Here is a 15,035-nt window from a genome sequence, read left to right as displayed (position 1 = left end):
CCATTTTCATATGTGGTCTGGCTATTGTCTGAGTCTTAGTCTCTCATTCCAGGTCGCTGCTGGGCTGGGAGCAGGGGATGGAGCCAGGGTAAGTTAAGACAACGCAGAGTCTGCTGTTCTTACTAAGATGCAGCTGCTCTTTTGGATAAGTGCTTCCTGAGTTCTTGCAAATCTCTGGTTAATTTCCAGAGTTCCAACAAGTTGACTCGGACCATTTTTGCCAGCATTTTGTTGCTTTCTCAAAGGGACAGAATTTCAGAGATCTTCACTGCAACTTCACTCATGTCACTTGCCATATTTATTTTTAGATGGTACAAAGGAGGCTCATTTTATAAGTGGACGGTGGTTATTTTCTTATCAGCTGATTTCTCATCTAATTTTGTGATGGTGGGTAATGAGTTCCCTCTGAGCCGTGGATTTTTATGCAGATTTTCTAGTCCTCTGTGATTCCCATCTAGGGCTGCCCAGATCCCATTAAACCGTAAACTGCCTGCCCTCAACGCCTTGAACAAGAGCAGAGCCATCCTTGTCTTTTAATCAGCATGACTGCTAAGCCTAACAGAGGGTCTGGCACATGGTGTGTTCTTAATCAATTTGGTGGACAGATAAATCCCCTCTTGGTTGACTCAGCACCCACCGGCCAGGCGGATGGTTATGGGAATAGGGAGGCATTGCCAGGCTTCACACAAGCAGAGGGAGCCCGATGGAAGGGGAGTGAGTGATGGAGAGAGGTAGGGGTATGCAGTGGGATGCGAGACCATGCAGGCACCCAGAAACTTCCATTCCTGAATGCCTTCTAGAATCCTGACACTTGCCGCCTGACTTGCCCCCAGTTAAGAGATGCTAAGTTTAGAGCAAGTCTGAGAGGGTTTCTGTGTGCTGCTACCGAAGAATTTTGAGTAGAGCAGCATGGACTGATGGCGGGTAGAACGGAAGACAGGGCAGCAGGAACAGCGTGTGAATTCTCTGTGTGGCCCAGAGAGGAGCCATGTTGGGGTGTGCATGTTATTGTGCCGTCGCGTTCACACACCAGACCTCTGAGCCCCCAGAAGCTCCACCCGCCCCTCTCCCCCCTGGCTAATGTAATGGAGTAATTGAGCTTGTGCAGAACCAGTAGGCAAGCCCACCCTGCATTAGGGTGGGCCGGGTAGGGGTGGGGTAGGGGCGGGGGTAGGGGTGGAGGTGTGGAGGGTTCTGGTACAAGGGAAGCACTTGGCAATGCTGACGAGAAGGTCCTCCCCACCACCACCTCAATTAAGCCAACTGGATGGATAAAGAGAATCTTCTGGCCTCTAAAATGCCTGCTTCTCCGAATCACTTCCAAGAACCCGGGTGGCTCAGGAAGACAAAGGGAGCTCTCTCCCACCTGAGTCAAACCCACGTGAGCAGCCTTCCACTCACAACCCAGACAGGAGACCACTCTAGTGCCGAGGGAAATGAAGCAATTTGCCCCGTGAGAAATAGAGCTTTGTGACTGAGAAGGAAGAGAAGGACGGACGTTGGGGTAGCAACTAACATTGTCCAAGTCCTGCTCTGCTCTGCACCTCTCTGCGGAGCTCCCTCCCTCCGCCGATGCCCACTGGGGAGTGGGAGTCTTCCCCCTGGGAGACTCAACAAGATCGCGCGCTCCCGTTGTGTCTACATGGCTTCTGGCCCCCCCCTACCGGCAGGGGCTGGGACTTGTGCGGAGCGACTGGAATGTTAGGAAGCATCACCGCCTCTCAGCGAGGGCGTGGCTGTGTGTGTGTGTGTGTGTGTGTGTGCGTGTGTGTGTGTGTGTGTGTGTGTAAAAGACCTTGGGGATCTGTTGCTAGCTGGGCAAAAGAGGGGAAAGTCAGCTGCCAGGCTTCTGTAGAGTGGGATCCCAGAAATGTTCTGATGTAGTTATGGACACAAGGCTGGATTCATTTGCCATGGCTGCTGTGGCAACTGACCACAAGCCTGGTGGCTTCAAACATTTGTTCTCTGACAGTTCAGCAGGTGGGAGACCAACATCACCGTGTCTGCGGTGCTGTGCTCCCTCTGGAGTCTCCAAGGGAAAATCAGTTTCCTTGCCTTTTCAGCTTCCAGAAGCCACCTGTATCTCTTGGCTCATGGCCCCTTCTACCATCTTCACAGCTCGAAGCATTGCATCTTCAAATCTCTTTCTCTCTGACATCTGCTCCCATCTTCACAACTCACTCACTCACTTCAACCCTCCCGCCTCCCTCTTATCTTTACAATTAGGGCCCACTAGGCTAATCCAGGATAATCTCCCCCATTTCAAACTCTTTCTCTTAATCACATCTGCAGAATCCCTTTTGCCATGTGAGGTTACATATCCACAGGTTCAAGGGATTAGGACGTGGACATCTCGATGTGTGAGGGGGAGGCATTATTCTGCCTCCCACTGTGCCTATAGAAACTTGGAGGTGTTTGTCACAGTGTCAGGAGGGCCTCTTTAAAAAGTATACTCAATTATGACCACAAGGTTAGGGATGAAAGTAAATATTATTTAGAACAAGAAAGTACAAATTCATCATTCGAGACATGCAGATTAAAACCAAGGAGAGACCATTGTATACATGGCAATGGGCGGGCAAAATTCACAAGGCCATCAGAGCCCAGAGGTACAGGGAAATGCAAGCTGTCATAGACTGGTTGTGGGCATGCGAAGTAGTAGGACCCCCTAGAAGTCCAATTTGGCAATGTCAGCCAAGTTGAAAATGAGGTGCTCCAACAACCGGCAATTTCATTTCTGGGGACCAGCCTTGGAGAAACTCTGCCCCTGCATTGCAGGTTGCTTTTTCCACTGTGCTTATTGCACTGACACTGTTTGTAACAGCAAATAACTGAAAACGACCTAAATGTCCACCAGTAGGAAACTGCATAAACAATTGTGAACTACTCTTACGAAGGAATAACAGGTGCCTGTTAAAGTGAACACTACGGATCTCTACGTGGCAACATGAATAGAGTTCAAAAGCATAGTATGAAGTTTAAAAACCAAGTGATGGAATAAATGCCTTTTTCCCCCGACTCTATGTATATATACCCAAGGGTGGGACTGCTGGGTTGTGAGCATTTGTTCATTTAGGAGAACCTACCTATTCTCCAAAGCCGTGGGACCCATTTTCACCTTTATTGTGCATGAGGGTCATGGTCGCTCCGCATGCTTGGCTGAGATTGCCATTCCCACCCTCTCTGTGTTAGTGATTCTGGGGTGCAGAGAGGGCCCACGGCAGCTTCTACTCACCTTTCCCTGATGACCAGTGAGGGGGTACCCAACTCAGTGCTCCTTGCCATGTGGCTGGACTCCGTTATGCAGTGCCTGTCCAAATCCGTGGCTGTGTTTTTTCTGCCCTTTCCTGTAAATGCATAGATTTCTTATAGGTTCTGGATGTGAACCCTTTGTGGGATATACATACTGCCAATACCTTTCTCCACTCTCTGGCTTGTCTTTTCACGGTCTTAATGGGGTCGTTTGATGAAGAGAAATCCTAAATGTTAATGCAGTCGACTCATTCAAGGCATCTTTCTTGTCCTTCAGTGTTAGTGCTTTTTGCGTTCTGTTTAGGAAATCTTTGCCTTCCGCATGAACGTATTCTTCTATGAGTTCTTCCAAAAGTTTATGGCTTTATCTTTCCCATTTAGAACTACGGCCCCTCTGGACCTTAAGCTCCTTTGCAATCTCTCTTGCGAGGTGGGGAGCAATGGGGAAGGGGGCGGGCTGGCATAGGGGTCCTGAAGCCCAGCCTGAGGGGTAACATCCCCCCTGTGTATAAGGCGCCTCCCCTTGCAAATTTTCCTCCACTTCCCTCTTCCAGGGCTCCTCGGACCTGCCCCCTGCAGGCTGGTCCCACCGGGCAGCCAGCTCCTCCCCGCTCCCTCCCAGACCAGGGACGCCAGCCGCAGGTTACTGCCCTCGGGGTGCCCTGGCTGCGTGCCCAGTGGGGTCTCGCCCGGAGCGCGACACGCGCAGTGCGGCCCCGGAGCCACGACCCGCAGCCCACCCGCCCACGGCGCCAGGGCCGCTCCCCGCGTGGGCCTCCCGCTAGGCCACAGGGCTCACCGTTCAGGGACGGGGGCACCTGAGAAGGAGACTCAGAACCCCGCATGTCGCCGCGTCCCCTTGGGTTGCCTCAACCGCGTGGCCCCAGAGGCCGCCCGGGTCCCGGGATGGAGGTCAGGAAATGCTGACCAAGCTCTGCAGAGCACTTTGCCCTCCTCCTCCTCTGACCACCCCCCTCCTCCCCCAATGCCCCCTCAAACCCTCCCCTGGCGTCCCTCTCCCCCGCATCTGTGGTTCCGAGGCCTGGGTGGGAGGGGAGGGGAGCTGGAGGTGGCTGCCCCTTGAGGGCTGGAGGTTGACCTGGTGTGCCCTTGGCTGTCCTTCCTCTTGGTGACCGAAGTCAGGACGGCGCCACCGCAAGTGGACAGATGTGGAGTGGCAGGAGGTGGGGGGAGGCTGCTTCTCCCAGGATAGTTCTGGTATCAGACCCTTAACATCCCAGATTATTTCCAGAAGTCTCTCTGGGATGCCCACAGGAGACTGGACGCTCGCTGTTCTGCCGCCAGCTACCTTACCTCCTTGGCGGCCCAGGGGCCCCCAGAACCTCACAATGTGACCTTAATTAGAGATGGGGGCTTTACTGAGATAAAATTTAATTGAGGTCCTTGGGGGTCACTTTAATCCACTATGACTGACTCCATATAAGAAAGGGGAAATTTGAAGGCAGAGGCATACACACAGGGAGAAGAGGGGGCCCACATGCCAACAGGAGAGGCCCTGCACAGCCTCCCCCATAGCCTCAGAGAAAACCAGCCCTGCCCACACCTTCCTCTTGAGCTTCTAGCCTCTGGAGCTGAGAAGCAATACACTTTTGTTTAAACCACAGCATTTGTAGCCTTCCTTTCGGCAACCCTAGCAAAGTCATATACAATACACTTGTTAATATTTTCTAGTCGTTTGGAAACTTATCTCTATTTACATTCACTGTTTTCCCAGAAACACCATGATATTATTCATGCCCGTGCCACTGATGGTTCCATTTTACCGCATGTGATGTGCAGCTGCTCATTCTTGTGGGCGGCTGCTGGGACTCACTCCCAGAACCCCCTGCCTTTATTTACCCAGGGCCCTGTGGGGGGAGACTTATTGCTGAGAACAACAGAGGGGGGTGTTGGTATTCCCACCATCTCCCACTGGCCATCCTTGTGGAGGCTGACCCCTAGAGGCGAGCAGGAGCCTTCCTGGGGCTCCGGCCTCCCTGGTCCCTGCCAGTGGATTCTGGGGTGTTCCTTCAAGTATCAGCACCTAGCATGGGGGTCATGAACGCTATTGACTCTGCCACGTACATTTTGAGAAACCTAAAGTTTATCATTCTCTTTATCCAGATCATGCCTACCTGCCAGTAAGGTTATTTAAATACTTTAGTGTCTTTCTTGCCCCACTACTGTAAAAAGAGCGGCTTGATAAGTTCTAATCAGAAACTGCTGATACAGAAAATATAACTGTTGATTTTTTTTTTAAGCAGGGTCACTTTGTTCATCTCCCCTATTCCCTTTTAGTTTTCCGTTGCCACTTGGATGTTCCCGGAGCTGATCACATTGTCTCATTATGTAATGGTCGTGTTGCCTCCTCTTTTCTAATAACACGTTCTATTTCTGGTGCCTGCCTCCTTGAGTTAGCCAGAACTTCCAGAATAGTACTAGGTAAACCGGCAAGGGTGGATGTCTCTGCGTCTGTCTTCATCCTGCTGTCTGTGGCCTCTCCATCTTCTCTTCATGATAATCTGCACCAGGGAGCCCAGCCTCTCAGATGCAGATAGTGTCTGCTTTTCCTTGTGTTTGGGGATGGCTGTGAAGCAGACTGCATCTTCCCGTAGAAAATATACGTTCAGGGGCAACTGGGCGGCTCAGTCAGTTGAGAGTTCCACTCTTAATCTCCGCTCCAGTCATGATCTCAGGGTTGTGAGTTCAAACCCTGAATTGAGCTCTATGTTGGGGATGTAGCCTGCTTAAGAAAGGAAGGAAGGAAGGAAGGAGAGAAAAGAAAAGAAAGAAAATGTACGTTCAGAATCCCATTGAGTGAGCCTGAATGTACTGTCCAGAGAGTACACGAATTCTACCACGACGTGAATTTGACCTAAAGCTAATCTATTATCTCTATCAGTCATCATTTAGTTCAAAGTAACTGTGTCTTCTGGGAATTCAGAAAGGGTTTGGAAGCGTGGTATGGATCCCCTGTTTTTTATTATTTTTTAAAGATTTTATTTATTTATTTGACAGACAGAGATCACAAGTAGGCAGAGAGGCAGGCAAAAAGAGAGATAGGGGGAAGCAGGCTCCCCACTGAGCAGAGAGCCCAATGCGGGGCGAAGCTCAATCCCAGGACCCTGAGATCATGACCTGAGCCGAAGGCAGAGTCTTTAACCCACTGAGCCACCCAGGTACCCCTTCCTGTTTTTTATTTTATATATTTATTTTTAAAGATTTTATTTATTTGTTTGAGATAGAGAGACAGAGATAGCAAGAGAGAGCACAAGCGGGGAGGAGAGGGAGAAACAGGCTCCCCCCTGAGCAGGGAGCCCAACATGGAGTTCAATCCCAGCACCCCAGGATCATGAGCTGAGCCAAAGGTGGATGCTTACCCGACTGAGCCATCCAGGCTCTATGGGTTTTTTTTTTGTTTTTTGTGTTTTTTTGAGATTTTATCTCTTTATTTGAGAGAGAGAGAGAGAGCTCAAGAGAGCAAGAGAGAGAGCACAAGCCAGGGGGAGCAGCAGGCAGATGCAGAGGGAGAAGCAGACTCCCTGCTGAGCAGGGAGCCTGATGTGGGGTTTGATCCCAGGATCCTGGGATCATGACCTGAGCTGAAGGCAGACAAGCAACCGACTGAGCCACCCAGGTGCCCTGTTTTTAAACACTGTCTAGGGAAGAACTTATGCTTCTCTGTATTTATTTCTGTAGTGAGTAGCAGCCTTCAAGCCACTTGCTTGGTGAGACCTGTGCTCCAGGTGAAGGATTGATCATGTTTAAGGGAGACCTTCATATTGCTATGAAGACAACAAATAAACAAAATAAATGAAAGCTTAAAAAGAGAAAAAAAAAAAGGAAAACTCAAAGTTCTACTACCCTGACACAAAAATTATGTTCATTTTTGCTCATTTACTTGTCTCTGCCTGTCTATTTGTCTTTTTCAGAATTGTAGGCATTGCTTTTCTACAATTTGAGCCTTGTTTGCTTCATTTAATTTAATCAGTATGTTCATGGTTCTACATAATCTGCATAATGATCAAGCTTCATCGCTGGGTTATGTTCAGTTAACCAGTTCCCTAACACTGAGCATGAGCTCCCTAATACTGAGCATGAGGTCACTTTCAAGTTCTACCGTACATGTGCAGTGAATATCTTTGTGCCCGGCTTTTTCTGTCTTTGGATTACTGCCTCAAGCCAATCCCTAGAGTGGAATTGCTGCATCAAAAGAAGGTAAAGCTTGGGCACCTGGGTGGCTCAGTGGGTTAAAGCCTCTGCCTTCGGCTCAGGTCATGATCTCAGGGTCCTGGGATCGAGCCCCACATCGGGCTCTCTGCTCAGCGGGGAGCCTGCTTCCTCTTCTCTCTCAGCCTGCTCGTGATCTGTCTGTCAAATAAATAAAATCTTTAAAAAAAAAAAAAAAAGAAGGTAAGGCTTGAGGCACCTGGGTGGCTCAGTGGTTAAGCATCTGTCGACAGCTCAGGTCATGATCTTGAGGTCCTGGGATTGAGCCCCATTACATTGGCCTCCCTGCTCAGCAGAGAGTCTGCTTCTCTCTCTTCCTCTGCCCTTCCCCCTGCTCATGCTCTTTCTCTTTCTCTCTCTCAAATAAATAAAATCTTTTTTAAAAAAGATTTATTTTTATTTATTTATTTGACAGAGAGAGAGAGACATCGAGAGAGGGAACACAGCGGGAGAGTGGGAGAGGGAGAAGCAGACTCCCCACTGAGCAGAGAGCTCGATGCGGGGCTCGATCCCAGGACCCTGAGATCATGACCTGAGCCAAAGGCAGATGCTTAACGACTGAGCCATCCAGGCGCCCCAAATAAATAAAATCTTAAAAAGAATCTTTTATTGCCTTCCTAAGGGGTTGTGCTGGGTCCCCGATGCCAGCAGAGCAAGCAGCGGCCCAGGTCCACTCTGAATGGTGGCTCCTTCTCTTCACAGGTAGATGTCACAGCATTGCTGTCACCAGAGTTCTGGAGTAGGGTTTTAGTTATGATGGTTTGGAAAGGAGTCACCAGAATTTCGGTTCTTCACTCCACTCCCCAGCCAGAGAGAGCTGTGGCTGCAGGGGGAAAGGCTCGACACATGGAGGTGGGACTGCCTTAGGTGGCCCCAGTGTGTCCCTAAGGGTGGCAGCCCGAGATGCACTCAGGGACACCATCCTGGACTGTTATAAATGCTCAGAACGTGGTAAGGTCCCTCCTGACCATGTTCCTGCCTTGTTCACTGGAGTGTTTATATAAACCCTAATGGTAAATACCATCAATCATGTTTAAGGGAAAACAGTGTTCTGTGGCCTTTTGCCCGTAGCAGTCCCCAAAGCGGACAAAGTCAGATACCTAAAGTAATGAAAACTATAGGTACTATACAAAATATAAAACAAAGGCAGCGCACTGCAGGAGTGGATTCAGGATTCTGAATCCGTGTGGATTTGTCCAATGAGCCCTGAGCTCATGGCACCCACCTTGATCCCATCTGCAGAGTCCATTCTGCACCATGTAAAGTAACAAATTCATAGGTTCCAGAAATGAGGACAAGTCTATTATGTACTGAACACAAGCACACGCCCACCACACGCACGCGTGTGCATGGGCACACATTCCTACTATTGAAGTCCTCTACGGGAGCTAAGCCTTACAGCACTCTGCATCAGCAGCCTAGACACACCTGAAAATATGAATTGACCTTGGTCAGTGACTAATACAAAAGAATATGAAATGCAAAACAGGACAGAGTGTGACAAAGGCGGGCAGCCATTTCAATACATTCCTGCAAGAAAGTAAAAGCAAAAGGCTCTGGAGGAAGTCAGCTTCCCTCAGAGCTTTGCCAGCTTTGGGGCTCGATCTGATGGGCAGCCTGGAGGGGGGAAGTGCAGCCTGCAGGAAGGGGTGGAGGGGAATGGACCAGGGGATCAGTTACAAATGTCTGCATTCCAGGCACAATGCACAACTCCTGCTAAAATGTGCCCAGTGTTGTTTTAGGGGGAATGAAGAAAGTCTCAGTCCTGTAATATATAAAACACCACTGTTTCAGTCCCTTTCCAGGATCGCTGTCACAGTCTGTTTTATTATCTTTCAAAGGAATAAAGGGAAACTGATGTTTTCCCTAGGGGCTAGTTATAAGAACAGTCACAAGTTAATTATACCAGATATGTAATTAAAGTCACAGTACTTAGAATTGAATTGTCTGCTGTCTGGATAGCCCCTGACATCACCATCATCACCATCACCATCACCATCATCATCATCATAGCTCTCATCTGGCCCAAGGCCCCGGAGCCTGCACCCTCCCTCATGCCACAGTGGATGTCAGAACTGGGTCAGCAAGGCCACTGAGGGTCTTGGTTAAGACAACTTGCCCAGGTCTCCATAACCACTTCTAGCCGCTCTGTCTGCTCTCATTGGTGCCTCATCCTCCCCTCTCCGGATCAGACCCAGGGCCCTTTCATCCTCAAAGCCCCAGTAAAGCTTTTCCTAGAAACAAGGAAACTGTCTCCACTTTAGGCAGCAGAAGGCACCAACAAGGCCTGGGGTTTTGCACATTTGTTGTCGGCCTCTCCAGTTGGATTCTAAGGCAAGGGCTATGGTCGGCCTAGCTGTTCTCCCCATCTTCCCCCAACAATCTCTAAACTCTAGTGGGACAGACGGGACTCTCCCCTGCACAGCAAACCTCAGGAATCCATTCTGAACCTCCCCCCCTCCCATTTGTGGGATTTACCTACTACTAGTTCCCTGGGGAGCTCATGTTATTGGAGGCCAGGGTCTGCAGTTTATACACTATCCTTCTCAGGCTCTCACACTTGGTAGATGCTCATGATACAGTTCTTGACTTGTTGGCATAGATTTCAGAAGATGCATAGGAAAAAAGGGCCCCGTGTATGTCAAGGCCCGCTCTCCAGTGCCCTAGGCTTTGTTCCCAGGGAGAACCAGGCCTGGCTGGGGGGCAGGACGCACACCCTGGAGTAACCTAGAACAACACAGAACAGGTTGGAATAGGTGGGCACTAGCTAAGCGCTGAACTGGACCCTTCCACCCACATCTATCCGGTATCAAGTGCCTCCGGGGCTATTTCCCAATCCATGCAAGGGGCTGGCTTTGACACATCAGGAAGGTCTTGCCCTGGGAAAGCTTGGAGTCCACAGGACAGGGCAGGGCAGGAGAGCAAAAACACTGGACCTGTGGGCCTAGCTCTCACGTCAACTCACCCAGGCTATGGGCTTTACCTCTCACTGAAACACGGAGCCGGGAATGTCTGCCCCAATGGGGTACCACTGATGCAGGAGGGCTCTGCTTGGTCCACGGTGAGTGCAAGAGGGAAACACAGAATGGGTGGCTAAGGAAGGCTGCCCCTCCCGGGCATACCAGCAGAGGTCACTTTTCCGACCTAGCAGGCCTCACACCAGACCACCACACCCTTGCTACGGATGTTAATCAGCTGATCTGCTGCCCTGGGCTGAAGAGTTCCCAGATCCCTGGCTTGCCAACACCATGTTGCCCAGGTTAGTGATCCCCAGGCCAAGCCAAGACAACCTCTGGGATCACTATGCAGCCTGTGTGTCCAGAGGCAAGCCTAGCTGAAAACAGACAGAGGCCATCTCTTCTTCCATGCTCCGGCTGGAAGTCCTGGTTGGACTTCTCAGGGTAAGTGAGAAGGGTATCTGGTGAACTGTCTGCCTGCTCTTCCTCTGGCACCTGTACCCTTCTGGGAGGCTCACAACTGAACCTCTCCCCTTCTCCCATGTGCACACACAGTGGGTGTGGGATCCAAGCCCGGCCTACCCTCCCAGAGAATGTGAGATTGGGAGGAAGGGGGTAGCTCCCTTGACCGCCTGGATTGTAATGATGTGTCTGAAGCCAGACCCCAGCTCCAAGGAGGCCTCTGGGAGGACATGGCCAGCCTCCAGAGGCCGAGACTGAGATGGAACCACTAAGAACAAGAGGTCTGCCCACAATAAGCTCTCCTGCTGCCCCCCAGGTCCCCAGAGCTGACCTCCCTGGCTTCTGTGAGCACGCCAGCCTTCTCAGTCTTTTGTGCTTAAGCTAGTGCAAGTTCCATTTCTGAAGAGGCCCTGGATGAGGACAAATTGCTTCCTAAGGAAGCATGAAGGTCTACTCAACTCCTTTCCTGGCTACTGGGACCCCCAGTTGCTAAGGGGTATGGGGCATTAGCTGAGGGTAAACCCCAGCTCTGGCATGTCAGGCAGCCTACATCTGTGCCTCAGTTTCTGTGTTTATGAAATGGGGATATGTAGTCCCCCCTTATCCGCAGAGGATTTATTGCAAGACCCTCCTGAGACCATGGATTCTACCAATCCCTGCAGAGACTGTTTTTACCTATATGTACATATCAATGATAAAATTTAATTCATAAGTTAGGCACAGCAAGGGATTAACGACCAATAACAACACTGAACAATTGTAACAATACTATAATAAAAGTTATGTGAATGTGGTCGCTCTCAAAATATCTTTTTTTAGAAGATTTTATTTATTTATTTGAAAGAGAGAGAGCCTGCGCAGGGGTGGGGGGAGGAGCGTGAGCTGGGGGAGGGGCAGAGGGAGAAGAAGACACGCCACTGAGCAGGGAGCCCAACACAGAGCTCGATCCCAGAATCTTGAGATCATGACCTGAGCTGAAGACAGCTGCTTAACCAACTGAGCCACCCAGGCGCCCCTCAAAATATCTTATTGTAGTGTACTCACCCTTCCTCTTCTCACAATGAGATGAAGTGAGGGGAGTGACCTAGGCATTATGACATAGCATTAGGCTACTATTGATCATCTAACACTACATCTGAAGAAGGATCACCTGCTTCCAGACTGCAGTTAGAACTGAGGGTAACTAAAATCTTGGAAAGTGAAACCACGGGGGGGGGGGACTACTGTAACAAAATACCAGTTTCAGGATGTGATTGTGAGTTTACAATGTAGGGAGCCTGAAATAAACATCAGGTGAGGGAGCAAGGCAGCCTCGTGAAGTGGAGCTAGAAATGGCTGCATTTACCCACAGTGGTGAGATTTGGAGCACTGGGCACTGCAGCCTGTCCTACACAGAGTGGCCCCTTAGTGAGTGAGACAAGCCTTCAAGTCATTCTAATAGTCTCTTCACCTGCTGCCTGGCTGCACGGTCTTATCCTCTCTCACCAGGACTCCGGCAACATGTGCATGCAGTACTTATCAAGCAGATGGATTTTGACCACATGTTGTGTGACAGGATAGGGGAGGGCACATAGAAGGATGGGGAACATGGCAGAGGAGGGATTGAGGAGCTGAACTTAGGGAAATAGGCAGTGACAGGAAGTCTCCAGCACCAAGAAGGGGAAGCACAGAACTCCTGTCCTGAGGGACACCTGCACCTCCCAGACTATGGGGCCTCTCTGAGCAAGCAGTGTCTAAGTTTAGGAAAACAACCGTTAGCCAGGCAAAGAAGGCGGGAAGTGTTCCAGAACAGAAGGAATACCATGGGTTGGTTCTTCACTGGTCTTCCTGACTCCTTGCCTGGCTCACCTCCCACGAGCTCAGTGAGAGCCAGAAGCTTCTTTTAGAAAGAAAACTTAGTCACTCCACTGTTTAAAACCATTCAATGGGGCTTCTGGAAATAAAATTCTAACTCCTTGGCTCTTTCTTCCCGGTCCACGTGGTGAACCTCATCTTTTAGAAGACCCATTCCTTCAAGAGCCCTCTTGTCTGACTCCCCCACCCCAGCGCCTATTTCAATCACAGAGGTACAAATGGACATGAGAATTTGTATTCAACAAGCTAGAAATAGATAAAGCAGGTATTTTACACACGTGTAGGAGGAGAAAGACAAGATCAGGAAAGGGTCCAGGCACTCCTGCAGGCTGCTCCGAAGCACACCTCGGGGTTGATCGGTGGTTGCTGCACACCTGACCGCCCCGCCCCTCACCCCTGACGCCTGGTCCTCCGCCCCCAGGGCACTGTGCCTCGCACAGAGCGGGCACCCCATCCACTGAGGCGAGCAGCTCAGGCCCAGCCGCTCCTGCATTGCAGGCTGCGCCCACCACCTCTGAGGCGCAGGTCCAGGCGCCACACACCACGAAATGAATGGAGGTAGGAATGCAGCTCCGAGCCCCGGACACCGGGGTGCGCAGACTCCAGAACTGCTGGGAGGACCCCGCCCCCGGTCGCTACTCGCCAATCAGCAGGGGCGGCGAGTTTCACGCCCGTTTCCCCCCCCCCGCCCCCGACCGCGCCTTCTGCCAATGAGCGAGGCCCGGGAGGCCAGCAGCAGAGCCCAGCCCCGGCCGGCGCACGCCGCTGTTCGCGTGTCAGGCTCCAAATAAAGTTCGTCGGGGCTTTGAATTTTTTTTTTAAAGCGCCCGCTGCCATCGCGGCTGCCGCGGGCGAGAGCCACCGAGTCGCCGCCCCGCTACTTCCGGTCCCGCCGCCCGGAGCCGGTGCGGCTGTGAGGGGCCGTGTGTCGCCGCTGCCGGCCGGCCGGGCATGGTGTTGGGTGCCGGGCCCGCCTCGCCTGTCTCGGGGTGCCCAGGTGAGCAACGCGCGGCCCCGTGGCGGGAGAGGGACGGCCGCGGGCCTCCGGGCGGCGCCGGTACCGCGGGCGGGCCGGAGGGCGGGCGGCGCCGGGGCCGCCTCAGGCCGCGCGCTGCTCTCGGCCGGGCGCCGGCAGCGCGGGGCCGGGCCGCCTGACTGGGAAAGGGCCAGGGCGCCGGCCGCGGCCGGGCTCGAGGGGCAGCCCGCAGCCAGCGCCTGCTTGTGCCGGCGCCCACACGGCCTCGCTCGCGCCCGCAGTCGCGGGGGAGCCGCGGGCCTCATTGTCCAGAAGGAAACGGAGCCCAAGGTCACCAGCCGGCCGGGGGCAGCGGGACTCGGACGCGGGCGGTCCGACTCCTCCGCCTCGGGAGTCCGGCTAGGCCCGGAGAGCGGCGGGGGTGAGGAGTGGGACTCCCGGCTCGCCAACCCGCCGGTAGCTGCCCGGCGGCTGGGGGCGGCCTCGGCTCCTTCGGAGGATTTTACCCGCACGGGGGGCAGGGGGCGGGGAGGGTATCTTGGAATGATCTGAACAACAAGTCTTGGATTCTAGACCCGGTTCCGCTGGTGTGTAATCTTGGGTGTGGCCCTGCCCTTCCAGGGCTCAGTTTCCTCATTTGTCACATGAGGGGACGGGTCCTTCCCTGTCTGCAGTCCCTCAGGCCCTGGAGTGGACGCAGGATGGATTGGAGTGGCCCGAGAAGGTTTCTTGGAGGAGATGTTGGACCCTGGATACGAATCTGGTGTCCTGAGGAAGGAATAGGGAGTACGCGGTGAAGGGAAGGAGGGCACTCCAGAGCTGGATATCATCAGATTAAACAGAAGATTCCAGAAATGGGAAAGCTGATGTTGAGGAACAGGGAGGAGGCCGGCTTGCAAAGGATTTCTGGCTGGGTATGGGGATGAGGGTGGGTGGTGGGGGACAGAAGGGTGGGAGAGACCTTCAGAGACAGATCATCACTGGGCTGGCTGGTGTATGGCTTGAGGACCTCCGCCCAGATTTGCCTGCACTTCAGGTAGTAGGTAGTGCAGGAGGGGGCATGTTTACTGATGAAAATAAAGGGTTGGGCTCCAAAGGTCGGTCTGCCAACCAAGGTGACTCCCCTGCCAGGTGGGAGGTTTCTGGGCCTTGGCATTCTGAAGGAGGAGGGTACAGTGTGGACATTTTTGTGTCCTGATAAGGGCCTCTTTGGCTAGAGAAGTTGGTTGTCCCCTAGTGACCTGCAGTCCCATCTTTTACTCTTTAAGATTAGGACTTTTCCACAGCAGGAAGATTTGCAAATT

General features: G+C 52.1%; 1 protein-coding gene across 2 annotated transcripts in view; it reads left to right on the top strand.

The window, feature by feature from the left end:
- The first annotated feature begins 13,554 nt into the window (after window positions 1-13,554).
- UBE2F (ubiquitin conjugating enzyme E2 F (putative)) overlaps window positions 13,555-15,035 on the top strand; it is a 55,763-nt gene continuing 54,282 nt past the window's right edge. The window contains exon 1 of one of the 2 annotated variants that reach the window (XM_080798909.1): window positions 13,555-13,752. The gene's annotated coding sequence lies outside the window, so the exon portion shown is untranslated. The remainder of the gene's footprint in view (window positions 13,753-15,035) is intronic. The other variant, XM_080798910.1, reaches the window with a different exon arrangement.

The sequence above is a fragment of the Martes martes genome (genome assembly GCF_963455335.1).
Source record: "Martes martes genome assembly, chromosome: 3".
Lineage (NCBI taxonomy): Eukaryota > Metazoa > Chordata > Mammalia > Carnivora > Mustelidae > Martes > Martes martes.
Note: the sequence above shows the minus strand (reverse complement) of the source record. Positions and strands in the feature narration are given on the sequence as shown.